Source organism: Panthera tigris, chromosome B3 (assembly GCF_018350195.1).
Source record: "Panthera tigris isolate Pti1 chromosome B3, P.tigris_Pti1_mat1.1, whole genome shotgun sequence".
In the NCBI taxonomy this organism is placed as follows: Eukaryota; Metazoa; Chordata; class Mammalia; order Carnivora; family Felidae; genus Panthera; species Panthera tigris.
The window spans coordinates 114,334,109-114,346,463 of NC_056665.1; the positions used below are offsets into that span (position 1 = coordinate 114,334,109).

Below are 12,355 nucleotides of genomic sequence, written 5' to 3' on the forward strand. Positions count from 1 at the left end.
ACATGCTTTGTAAGAAGATATACCGAGGTTTGATTCACAGCTCCAATTCTTACTTGCTGCTACCTTGAGAAATTTATTTAACCTTTCTCCATTTTATGTAAAATGTCACTGATAATAGTACTGTTTCAGGAGGTTGTTGTGAGGATTAAATGAGATAAAATACATGAAACAATTTGCAAAGTTTCTAGCACAGTGCATGTACACAGTCAACAATGGCATCTATTATTGTACTTTACATTGTTTATGCACATCGCATTTCTCCTTCCGTTACACATTCTATGACAAAATAACAACACAGAGCACACGTTAGCTTCTTCACATATAATAGTTGCTGATAAAGACCGGTTGAATGAATGATTTTAAATATAAACATAAGGTATTGTGGTTATTGTTATACAAGATGGCGTAATTATTGTAATGGCAATGGTATAAAATGCACTGCTACTCAGGAATACATTATTTAAACAAGTGTCTGTCTTATTTACCTTTATCATTTAACAGTTAAGAAAATTAGAGCAGTAGAGTAGCATTACTGGAGCTAATTAGTAATAACAATTAGATGTTCCATATTGCATTTGAGAGGGTTCCAGAGGCCACTCCTTTCAAAACCCAAATCAAAACAAACAAAAATACCACCCCAGAAACAAAAACACAAATACCCTTTTCTGAAGAGACGATAAGCCTTTCCAATTTTAACAGATCCTTTGTTCAGCACTGGAGAAACTGGGGCGGGCACAGCTGCCCTGGCAGCTACCGTACAATATGGCGTCGCCCATTTGCACGCACCGGCTGGGATTACATCCTCCTAGCCCGTCGCAGGACCGGAAGTGGCTTCGGCCCTAGTGGATCCGGGTGGGTGCGCGCAGGTGGCGGTGGAGGGTTCCAGCTCTTCAGCGTGAGGTGCCGCAGGTGTTCGGTTTGGGTCCCGGTCGCAGGTGAGTGAGAATCAGGGACCCGCGAGGCCTTTCACCCGCCTCTGCGAGGGAAGGAGGGGGTTTCCAGTGCCGATTGAGGGGAAGGGTTGTGGAGCCGGCGATGTCACTGTCTGCGGGGGCGACTTATTGCGCGGACCCCGCCGTCCCCAAGCGACTTGGCCCAGCCCTTCCTTCTTCCCCTACCCGGCGCGGCCTCCTCGCTCCCCTGCCCCGCGGCGGTTCAGCACCCAGGTGTGCGACGAGGGCTCTCGTCCCGGGCCGCGGCCACCCACGCGCCCTCTCGAACTCCCTTCTTCTCTCTTTAGGAGCACGTACCAAACCTTCATGGTTTCTAGACCCAGTCAGCTCAAAAGGAGGCACCGCCCACAGCACCTGGCAACTCCTTGGGCGCCGCTGCGTGTTCCACGCGGCCACAGTGACAGTTTCTCCCCGAGGTTCGTGGGGACCTGCCCCCGCCTCTGCTGTTACCACCCCTTTCCTCCCAGACCACACCCGCTGCTCTGGGCCTTGCTGGGAGCCACCTCTTTTCTCGCATCGCTGGGATCAAAACTAGAACCCTAGTGGTTAGTGCACAATTGATCCTTGCTCATTAAAAGAAAAGCAAACCCAGCCCTTTCTAAGCTTTTGATATACTGATTGGACGCAAACTCTCTTAGGTGCCCATGCCTTGAAAACATTACATTACTTTTACCGTATTTTAAAAATTGTATTACATGGTTAGAAGGAACCTCCCGGGAAGATTTTGTTAATTATCAGAATTAGGAAGTGCGGGAGACAAGCAGTTTATTGGGGGAAGTAATGATTGGTTTTGGTCAAGTTCAGTTAGTTTTAAAAAATGTATTTATTCTTTTATATTTATTTTAGTTGCAGTCCATGCATACGGTCCTAAAAAAAAAAAAATCATGTAAGAAATTTAAAATGGGTATTTGATCTCTTTCCATCTCCATCTTCTTTAATTTCTTAGCCCTAAAGTAAGAACTGTTACCAGTTTGGGATGTGTGTGTGTTTTTCTCTTTCTTTACATTTATTGACAAGTGTTTGTTCATATAAGTTACATGCATGTAAGATTTCATGTTAAATTTTTACTGACATACTTTACAAATACAGCATATTGTACCTATTCAGCAACTTGATTTTTTATACTTAAAAATGGGCCTTGGAACTTTTTATTTGTCCATTTGTAGAGAGACCTACCTTATTCTACTTGCTCTGTAAATTCCATGGTATATTAAGATTTCACAGTATGAGAGTTTCCATAGATTGTTTACAGTTAGACGCAGTGAGGCAGAGAACATCCTTCCAAATGTGTCTGTGTGCCCATGTGAACATTTCAAACCTGCAGATTGAGTTGCTGGGTGGGAGGGTGTGGACATCTAAGGCTAAACTGCCCACCACCAGTGTATAATGATGTCTGTTTCCCTGGCTCTTTTAAACATGTGATGCTATCAATCTTTTTCATTTTATTTCATTTCATCTAGTGGGTGAAAAATGATTCTAATTGGTGTTTTAATTTGTACTTACCTAGTTACCAGTGAGACTGGGAACCTTTTCATGATTGTTGGCTATTTGCATTTCCTCTTTTGAGAAATGCCTCGTTTTTATTGTTTTGTTTTTTTTAAAATATATGGTAGAGTTTTATGTATTCTGGATATCAATCTTTTGTCATTTGTATCTGTTTTAAGTATTTATTCCTAACTTAGTGCTTTTTAAATGTTGATTCTTGCCTTTTAACTATATGGCACCTTTGTCGAACCATAGACATTTGAACGTATCTGTCTTTCACTATGTGTATTTTGTATTTTGTGGCTCTCATTCCCTACCTGAGTGGTTCTCCAGTGGGAGATATTTTGCCTTCCAGGGACCATTTGGCAATGTGAGGAGACATTTTTTGGTTGTCTAACGAGGGTCATCTACTGAGCGGAAACTACAGATGCTGCTAAACATCTTACAATACACAGGAAAGCCCTCCATAACCTGGACTAAAATGTCAATGGTATTGAGGTTGAAGAGCCCTGTTTTACCCTAAGGCACAACAGGGTTTTCTCTCTCTCTTTCTCTCTCTCTTTTTTTTTTAATGTTTATTTTTGTGAGAGACAGAGTGCAAGCGGGGGAGAGGCAGAGAGAGAGGGAGACACAGAATCCGAAGCAGATTCCAGGCTCTGAGCTGTCAGCTCAGAACCCAATGCGGAGCTTCAACTCGTGAACCATGAGATCATGACCTAAGCTGAAGTCAGATGCTCAACTGACTGGGCCACCCAGGTGCCCCTAGGTTTTCCTCTTATGAGTATATTCTCTCCTATAAATTCTTGTATGTTTGAGTTTTTCTTTAATTCCTCACACACATCCAGTGTGTATGTGTGTGTGTGTGAATGGTGAGTGCATAATTATCATTTTCCCAACAGTATCACTCTGAATATTAAATCTGTCCTTGACCCATTAATCTAAAATGTCACGTTTATCATTTACTACTTTCTCACACCCACAGTCTGTTTCTGGACTCCCTTCTGCTCTGTGACCTGGTTTTCTGTTTTGCAGGACCAATTCCACAGTATCCTATGTTCAATACATATTTTGATATCTAGTGGGATAAACACTCCCTTCTATTATTACTGTCATTTTATTGAAACTCATATACTTTTTCATTTCACATACTCATTTAAAAAACATTTGTGGGGCTAATCTTAGAATTTCTTTTCCTGACTTTTAGAATTAGCTTGTCAAGTTTTTTTTAAATGGCTTTATTGAGATGTAATTTATATAACTCATTGTTTAAAGTATACACTTCAGTGGGTTTTGGTTTTTTTGTGTGTGTCTGTGTTCACAGTTGTGCAGCCATCACCACAATCTGATTTTGGAACATTTTCGTCACCCCAAAAAGAAACCTGTGCCAGTTAGCAGTCATTCCCCATTTCATTCCCCAGTACCCGAGCCCTAGGCAACCACTAATCTTTCTGCCTTTATAGATCTGAATATTTTGTATAAATGGAATCATACAATTTGTGGTATCTTGTGACAGGCTTCTTTCACTCAGCATAATGTTTTCAAGTCTCATCCATGTTGTGGAATGTATCAGTACTCATCATTTTTTTTTACCCCTGAATAGAATTCCATCCTATGGTGTGCTTGTTTCCTAGGGCTACAGTAACAAAGTAACACAAACTGGGTAGCTTAAACTAACACAAATGTATTCTCTCACAGTTCTGGAGGCTAAACGTCCAAAACCAAGGTGTAAGGAAGGCTACTCTGTCTCTGAGGCTCAGGGCGAGAATCCTTTCTTGCCTCTTCTTAGCTTCTGGTAGTTGCTGGCAATCCTTGGCATTCCTTGGCCTGCTTCTGTCTTCACATGGTCTTCTTCCCTGAGCGTCTATCTTTACATGCTAAATCTCTCTGTGGGAGCCTGTTTCTGTGTCTCTTCTCCATTTAAGGACACCAGTCCTATTGGATTAAAGGCCCACACTACTCCAGTATGACCTCGTTTTAACTTGATTATGTATGCAAAGACCTAATTTTCAATAAAGTCACATTCACAGGTACCTCTGGGACGTCAACATATCTTTTTCAGGGGCACAATTCAACCCATAACATTATGGATATGGTATATTTTATTTATCCACATCAGCTGAAGGACATATACACTGTTACCACTTTTTGGCTATTATGAATAATGCCCTTAAGTATGTTTTCATTCTTCTTGGGTATATACCTAGCAGTGGAATTGCTGGATCATATGGCATCCCTATTTTTTTTTTTTTAATATTGTTATTTATTTTTAAAGGAGAGAGAGAGAGAGAGAGACACACACAGAGCATGAGTGGGGGAGGAGCAGAGAGAGGGAGATACAGAATCCAAAGCAGGCTCCAGGCTCTGAGCTGTCAGCACAGAGCCTGACACGGGGCTCAAACCCACGAACCGTGAGATCATGACCTGAGCTGAAGTCGGATGCTTAATTGAGCCACCCAGGTGCCCCAAGCATCCCTACCTATGTTTAACCATTTGAGGAACTGCCAGACTGTTTTTCAAAGCAGCTGCACCATTTTATATTCCTACCAGCAATGTGCGAGCATTCTAATTTCTCCATATTATTGCTAGCACTTATTATCTGTCTTTTTGATTAGAGCCATTCTAGTGGGTGTGAAGTGGTATCTCATTGTAGTTTTGATTTGTATTTCCACAATAGCTTTTCAAGTGCTTATTGTCCATATGTATGTCTTCTTTGAAGAAATGTCTGTTCAGATCCTTGCCTGTTTTTAACCGATTTGTCTTTTTTATTATTGAATTGTAAGAGTTCTTTATATATTTGAGATACATGCTTTTGCCAGATATATGCTTTGCAAATATTTTCTCCCATCCTAGGGTTGTCTTTTCATTCTCTTGATGGTCAATTCATTTTTTAAAGAGTTTTTAAAAATTAGGTTGGCATTGCATTTATATGTTATTTTGAATATTTCTGTGAAACAATCTTCTCCTTATGAAAAAAAGTAGTTATAGTACTTTTTGCAGGAAGTTGATGAAAGGATTACATGAGCAATGTATACTTGATTGTGTATAATATGTGGTACTTAGCACACGATACATGCTCTGCATATGATAGCTACTATAATATATCTCTGCTCCTCCAGTCTTCTATATCTTCAGTAAAGTTTTCTATTTTTCTTCATATCAATCTTGCACATTTCTTTTGAGTTTATGCCTAGGGTTTTGTGTGTGTGTGTGTGTGTGTGTGTGTGTATGGTTGTTTTGTGTGTTGTTTTTAAAAGGTGTATGTTATTATGAGTGAATTTTTCTTTATATTCTTATAGTGGGTTTGGAAAGCTATTGATTTTACATTCATCAAACTTTCAAAATGATAAGTTGTAAAATTTATGACTTTTCTCCTTATGTAGGTGATACTAATGCAGTCATTCTGTTAGGATACATGGTTCCTTTTCTTTTTTTTTTCTTTCTTTCTTTCTCTTTTTCTTTTTCTTTTTAATGTAAGCTCTACCTCTAGTATGAGGCTTGAACTCATGACCCTGAGATCAAGAGTCGTATGCTCTTCACGTGACTGAGCCAGCCACGTGCCACCCCCCACCCCCACCATGGCCCTTTTTCGTTCTGCCTTCTTCTGCACTGATTTGGATCTTCTTCCCTTCCCAGATCACTGTTGAGTCTCCCAGAGGTCTTCCTGTCTCTTGCCTTACTCTTTTCCAGTCTAGTACCGACAGCCACCATGGTGTTCTTTGAAATATGAGTCTGATGCTGACACTCCCCTTATAAGTCTGTTACTGGCTCTCCATTACCCATGAGGTTTTATCTTGTAAGGTAATTTTAGGGCCCTCATGACTCAACCTGTATCTACTCATTCCAGCATCATCTGTCTCTGTTTCCTTATATGTACATTATGCTCTGGCACAGCACTGCCCAAATATAATATGAGCCCCATAAATAAAGTTTTCTAGTAGCCACATTCAAAATGTAAAAAGAAATAAAGCAAACTTAATTTAATAACATGTTTTATTTAACCTAGTACATCCAACTGTTATTTCAGCATACCTATGAAAAAGCAATGTAGAAATCATATAAATAGAAATTATAATAGAAGTTCCTAGGGGTGGGAGAGATGGAATGGGAAGTTGTTGTTTAATGTGTACAGAGTTTGTGTTTGGGACGATGAAGAAGTTCTAGAAATGAATAGTAGTGATGCTGCTCAACCCTGTGAAATGTAGTTAATGCCCCTGAGTCATACGCTTCAAAAATGGTTAAAATAGTAAATTTTGTGTTAAGTATATTTTACTAAAATAAAAAAGGTCCACCTTAAAAACTCGGTGTGAAAATTGTCAATAACATACTTTTACTTTTTTTGTACTGAGCCTTCACAATTCTCTATTTTACACTAACAGTACGTGTTAAATTTGCTTGAACCTTTTCACCTATACTGCGCTGCTCTGTGCCTTCCGTGTCCTTGCACACGCTGGGCCCCCTGCCCGGAGTGCCTGTCTGCTGTGTGTGCACCTGGGCAGTGTGTGCTCATTTTTAACACCAGCACCAATCTCAGATGCCCTCTCTCCCAGCGAGTGTTTCTGTTGATAATGCCTGCACTCCTTCCTTTTGGCCATCCCCGTGCTGTGTGTGCTTCTGTTGTTGGTGCTCTCTCACTGCATGGCAACTTGCTCACCACGTGAATGTCTCCTTTTCTGAATCCTGCATTTCTGGAAGCAGACGGTGCCTTTTAACTCTTTTTACCTAGAGTCCGGCGCAATGTGTGGCTTCCTGAAAGCGCTACATACACGTTTGCTGAACGAATCGTTTGGCCGGGAAAAAACCTGCACAAAACCTCTCCGTGTAAAAATGGTTTTATACGTTTTTTGAATGTTGTCAAGAGTTCCCTCCTGCTTGCTCCTTCCAATTTCCCTGTGAGGCCTTTCTTTTACGTGGGCCACACATGACAAAGAATAAGTCGGGAATCTTACCATATGCCTGGGAACTTCATATCTGAGGGGGTCCTTCTCAATGGAAGCAAATCAGTAATATTTTGTAAAGCTTTTTCTACTTTAATGTCACCTTACTTTAATGTCATGAAATACGGAGATAGTGTGAAATGCAAAAGAAAATGAAAAAAATGAGTAAAAACACGTGAGAAGATGTTATTTTCTTTGAAAACAAAAATTCACTTATCTATGCAAAATGATGTTTAAGTTGAGAGGGAATGCACAATCAGGATGCAGATTGGTCTCAGAGGATGAAACATTTGGAAATTTGGCTGAAACAAACGATGAAATTTGAAAGAAATGTAAAGTTTTGGATTTCAGTGCAAAATAGAAATCATAAATACATGAAGTGGGGAACTCGTTTTGGTATCCGTGAATTTTAATTTACCACAAGCTTCATGTGACCCGCCATTGGGTTTCTTGTACTCAAAAACAAATCATTTGGTACAGCATCCATAAAATATAGGGCCCAGACACTAGGAAGTAATAGTACCAGTGTCATTCACACCAATTGGACCCTATCTCAAGTACTGAGTACTGACCTGGGTGCCACATTTTAAGAGATCCATTGACAAACTTGGAGGTGTTCAGAGGTATCTGCCCACAACGATGACCTTCCCAGGTCACTGGAAGGCTGCTTAGATTAAGAAGAATGTTCTAAGGGGAGTCCTAAGAGCTGTCTTCACGTATTTCACAAGCTCTGAGGAGGGAGTAAACACTGTCGTCACTGAAGAGGCTGGACTGAACATCAAAGAGAGCAATTTCTAAGTAGGGAACTTTTGCAAAATACAAGGACTTTCAACAAAAACTCCCCTTAAGGTATTGAACTCTGTTCCTAGAAGTATTCAGGTAGAGACCAGGTCAAGATCTGTTAAGACTAGCACGGAAAGGATTCTTGACTTGTGCAAGAGCTTAATTTGCCTTCTAAATTTTAACTCTATAATTCGTTGATTTCCTTTAATAGGAGTTCTGTGGTATCTAGTAAGAACTGACATTTATTGAACCCTAATGTCCTAGCCAATCCTGTGTTGTAGAGACTATCTTTCTCATTTTGCCAATGAGGAAACTGAGACTTAGAGAAGTTCAGCTGACACTTAGAGAGGAAGTTTGGGGAATTGCCCAAGTTCTATAGCTAGCAAGTGGCAGGGGCTGTGTTCGAACCCAAGGTATTTGACTCTAGGGCCCATCTCCTTACCCCCTACCTGAAGCTGCTCCCTGAATATGTTAACATATTTGTTTCATTCATTAAAATGTGATTTATTTCAGGAATATAATCACGTCTTAAGTGTTGAGTGGGATATTTACACAGCCTATCTCTGAAAATCATGACTTAAAAAAAGTATTTTTCTCATTATGAATAAATATACATACTTGCATAGAATTTGAAAAACCAAAGTTATTCATAAGCCTACTACCCTTCGGTAACTACTGTCATTAATTTGATGTTCAATTACTGTGTCCAGTTTTAAAAAAATAAAAGCAGCAGATTGTTTCAGTCAGGGGAAATGTTGAGGCACTGAAAGCTTTGGATACCAGAGCGTGCCCTTAGAGAGGTATCTTAGTCTGTTTGGGCTGCAAAACTAGAATACCACAGTCCGGGTGAATTATAAAAAACAAAAATTTATTTCTCACAGTTCTGGAGCCTGGAAGTCCAGGATCAGGATGCCAGCCTGGTCAGTCCTGGTAAGAGCCCTCCTCCAATAGGCAGACTCTCCACTTCTCACACTGGCAGAGATCAGAGAGAAGCAAGCTTTCATAGGGTACTAACACCATCCACGGGGGCTTCAGCCTCATGACCTCACCGCATTCTCATCAGCTTCCAGAGGCTCCATCTCCTAGTACCGCCACACTGGGGGGGGGGGGGGGGGGTGAGTTTCAACATAGGGATTTTAGAGGGGCGCAAACATTCCGCTTATAACACAAGATTTGATTTTTCTCACTTCTAGCCCAGTATTGAACCATAATGCTTCTCTGTGGCACCAAGGCTCACTCAGTAAGGGGAAAAATACTTTTTTCACTGGAATAAACAGATTTTTGTAATATGATGATTGAAATAGAGACATTTATCATAAAATACAATACCTGGAATTGAGTTGTATTCATTCGATGAATATTTATTGTTATCATCTCTGTGGCAATTGTTGGATATACATATACATGTAGTATTATATATAGTATAATATATATACTATATATAGTAAATATATAGTATATACTATATAGTAAGTATATATATATATGGGTGTGGGTGTGCATATATATGTAATATTGAAGAAGCCAGGTAAGGTCCCTGTTTTCATGGGGTTTACAGTCTGGTGGGAAAGATAGACAATGAATAAATCAACAATTATCAGGCAGGCCAACAGGAAAAAAAAAATTTGACAAATATGTACACCTGGGTAACCCAAGCCCCCATCAAGACATGGAATGTTACACAATTCTGGAAAGTTCTCTCTTGCCTGAAATGCTCTTCCCTAGAATTTTTCCTGACTGGCTTTTTTTTTTTTTTTTTTGATACTCAGTGTTCAGCTTAAATGTCTCTGTCTCTTCCCTGTAACTCACCCTACCCCCCAGAGGCAGCTAGTGTTCAGATCTTTTTCTACCATAGATTAATTTTAGTTGTTCTGGAACTTTGTATAAATAGAACCATACAGTAACTCTTTTGTATCTGGCTTCTTTCACTCAGCCTAATGTTGAGATTCATGCATGTATCAGTAATTCATTTCTTTTTGTTATTGCCAAGTAGTATTCCATTGTATGGGTGTACCAACTGGACTTTTTCTAGGGTTTGGCTATTATGAATGAAGCTGTTATGAACATACTTATACAAGTCTTTCTATGGATAGATTTAATTTATGCAGCTTGGGACTCAGAGGACTGTACTAAATCTGATGACCTCCATCTCAACTCTTCATTACATGGATGTCGAGATTCTCAATCTGTCCCCCATGTCTCTGCTATGTTTTCTACATCTTTCTCTCTGTGCTACATTCTGGGTGAGTTCCTCAGATTTATCTTCAATTCACTAACTCTCTCTGTCTGATCTACTATTTAACCTGTCTATTGAGTATTGAACTTTTAAACAATTTTAGCAAGTATTTTTTTGTATGTAGAATTTCTACTTTATGTTGTCTCCTGTTCATGTTTTAGATTTTATTTTCCTTAATTTCACTGAGTGTTATTTAAGTTCCTTTCGGATTTCAGATATGGATGTTTTTGTTTGATTCTTATGTGAAATATTTTTATTGGCTGTAGGGTATTTTAAAATTTTTGTTTTGTTTTGATTCATTTGTGAGTACTCTTCTAGGGACTCCTGTTGTTGGAAGTACTGCATGTTTCCTGGGTGGTAGAAACACACACACACACACACACACACACATTCCAACCGAATTCACAATTTCTAACCATTTTCGCTTTAGTTTCTTTGGTTTTCAATTTTTTTAACGTTTGTTTATTCTTGAGAGACAGAGAGAGAGACACGGGGTGAGTGGAAGAGGGGCCGAGAGGGAGACACGGAATCCGAAGCAGGCTCCAGGCCCTGAGCTGTCAGCACAGAGCCTGACATGGGGCTTGAACTCACGAACCGTGAGATCATGACCTCAGCCAAAGTTGGACGCTTAACCGACTGAGCCACCTAGGCGCCCCTTAGTTTTAGTTTCTTTAAAACTAGTTTCTTTAAAACTTAGAGTTTCCTTTTGTGAGGATAATGTGAATTTGGGCCCTCTACTGCCTCACAGTGCAGGCCTGAGAGTCTGCCTCCTCATGAGGAGTTCTGTTCATACTCTCAGCCTTGGGCGGGTGCTTGCCTGGACCATGGTAGTTGAACCCTTTCAGTTTCCTATTCATGGACAAGGCAGCACTTCCCGGGTCCCAGCTGTGCCCTGGGCCTGTGGCCTAGACTTCTGGCCATGGACTGGCAATAAAGCCCAGCACTGAGGCTGCTATGAGTTCTGGTCTGTGCCCTCCCCCCACCCCCACATATCTCCCACCCACTGTGGGTTCCCTGTTTCCATTTCTGGCAGCTGATGATTTCTCTTTCTTTTGAGTTTAACTCTGTATTAAACATTTATATTTTTGATGTTTTCTCCAGCATTTTGTATTGTTTAAAGTCGGGAAGGGAAGAGTTTTTTTTTTTTAAAACGTCTTTTCAGATTATTTTAACTAGAAATTTGTGCAAATTCTTGAATCTCATTAAGCCTTCAGTAAAAGTACTGGAGAAAGTACATGAGTACTTAGCACTTAGTACTTCTGCAATAAAGTAAATATTTTAAAAATTACACAGCTATTTTCTTGTTTTCATTAGCAGTGTAATAATTGTGTGATTTCATTTTTTATCCCCCCCCCCCCCCGGTTAATCCATGCCCTACATGATTATAGCCCAGGGTTGTTGTAACTATTAAATTATTTAAAAAATAATTGTTATTGGAGTGCCTGGGTGGTTCAGTCAGTTAGGCATCCAACTCTTGATCTTGGCATGATCTTGTGGTTCGTGTGTTCGAGCCCCATGTTGGGTTCTGCGCTGACAGCACAGAACCTGCTTGGGATTCTCTCCCTGTCCCTCTCTCTCTGCCCCTCCCCTGCCAAAATGAATAAATAAACTTAAAAAAATTATTGAAGCTTTGAAAAATGATAAAAATAGTACACCTTCAGTGGGAAACTCTCGGCCATAGAAAAGTGTAGGCAGCGTCTAGCAGGTCACTGTGTCTTTGGGCAATATAGATTGTAGGCCAGAATCCACAGGTGGGTGGCACGGAGCCCAGAGTGTTTTTGTTTGGGTGGCACAGTGAATTTGTTGCTAACACTTAAAAATAGTGACATTTCACATAAAATTTAGATACCTGACTTGCCTTGCATAATGGCATTATATGACTACACCGGGCCTGCTTCCCAAATGGGATCAATTACTTTGTGCCGAACGGTGTCTGCCTCATGATCGCTCTGTGTGACTGAGGC

At 40.2% G+C, this 12,355-nt stretch overlaps 1 protein-coding gene across 8 annotated transcripts in view; it reads left to right on the forward strand.

Annotated features, from left to right (window-relative positions):
• The window catches only part of EXD2 (exonuclease 3'-5' domain containing 2), an 85,862-nt gene that overhangs the window by 35,648 nt on the left and 37,859 nt on the right, over positions 1-12,355 (forward strand). For 3 of the 8 annotated variants that reach the window (XM_007095152.3, XM_042989983.1, XM_042989984.1), the window contains exon 1: positions 847-935. The exons of 4 other annotated variants lie outside the window; for them this stretch is intronic. The gene's annotated coding sequence lies outside the window, so the exon portion shown is untranslated. Of the gene's footprint in view, positions 1-846; positions 936-1,428; positions 1,499-12,355 lie in introns of those variants that run through there. One more of the 8 variants, XM_042989981.1, reaches the window with a different exon arrangement.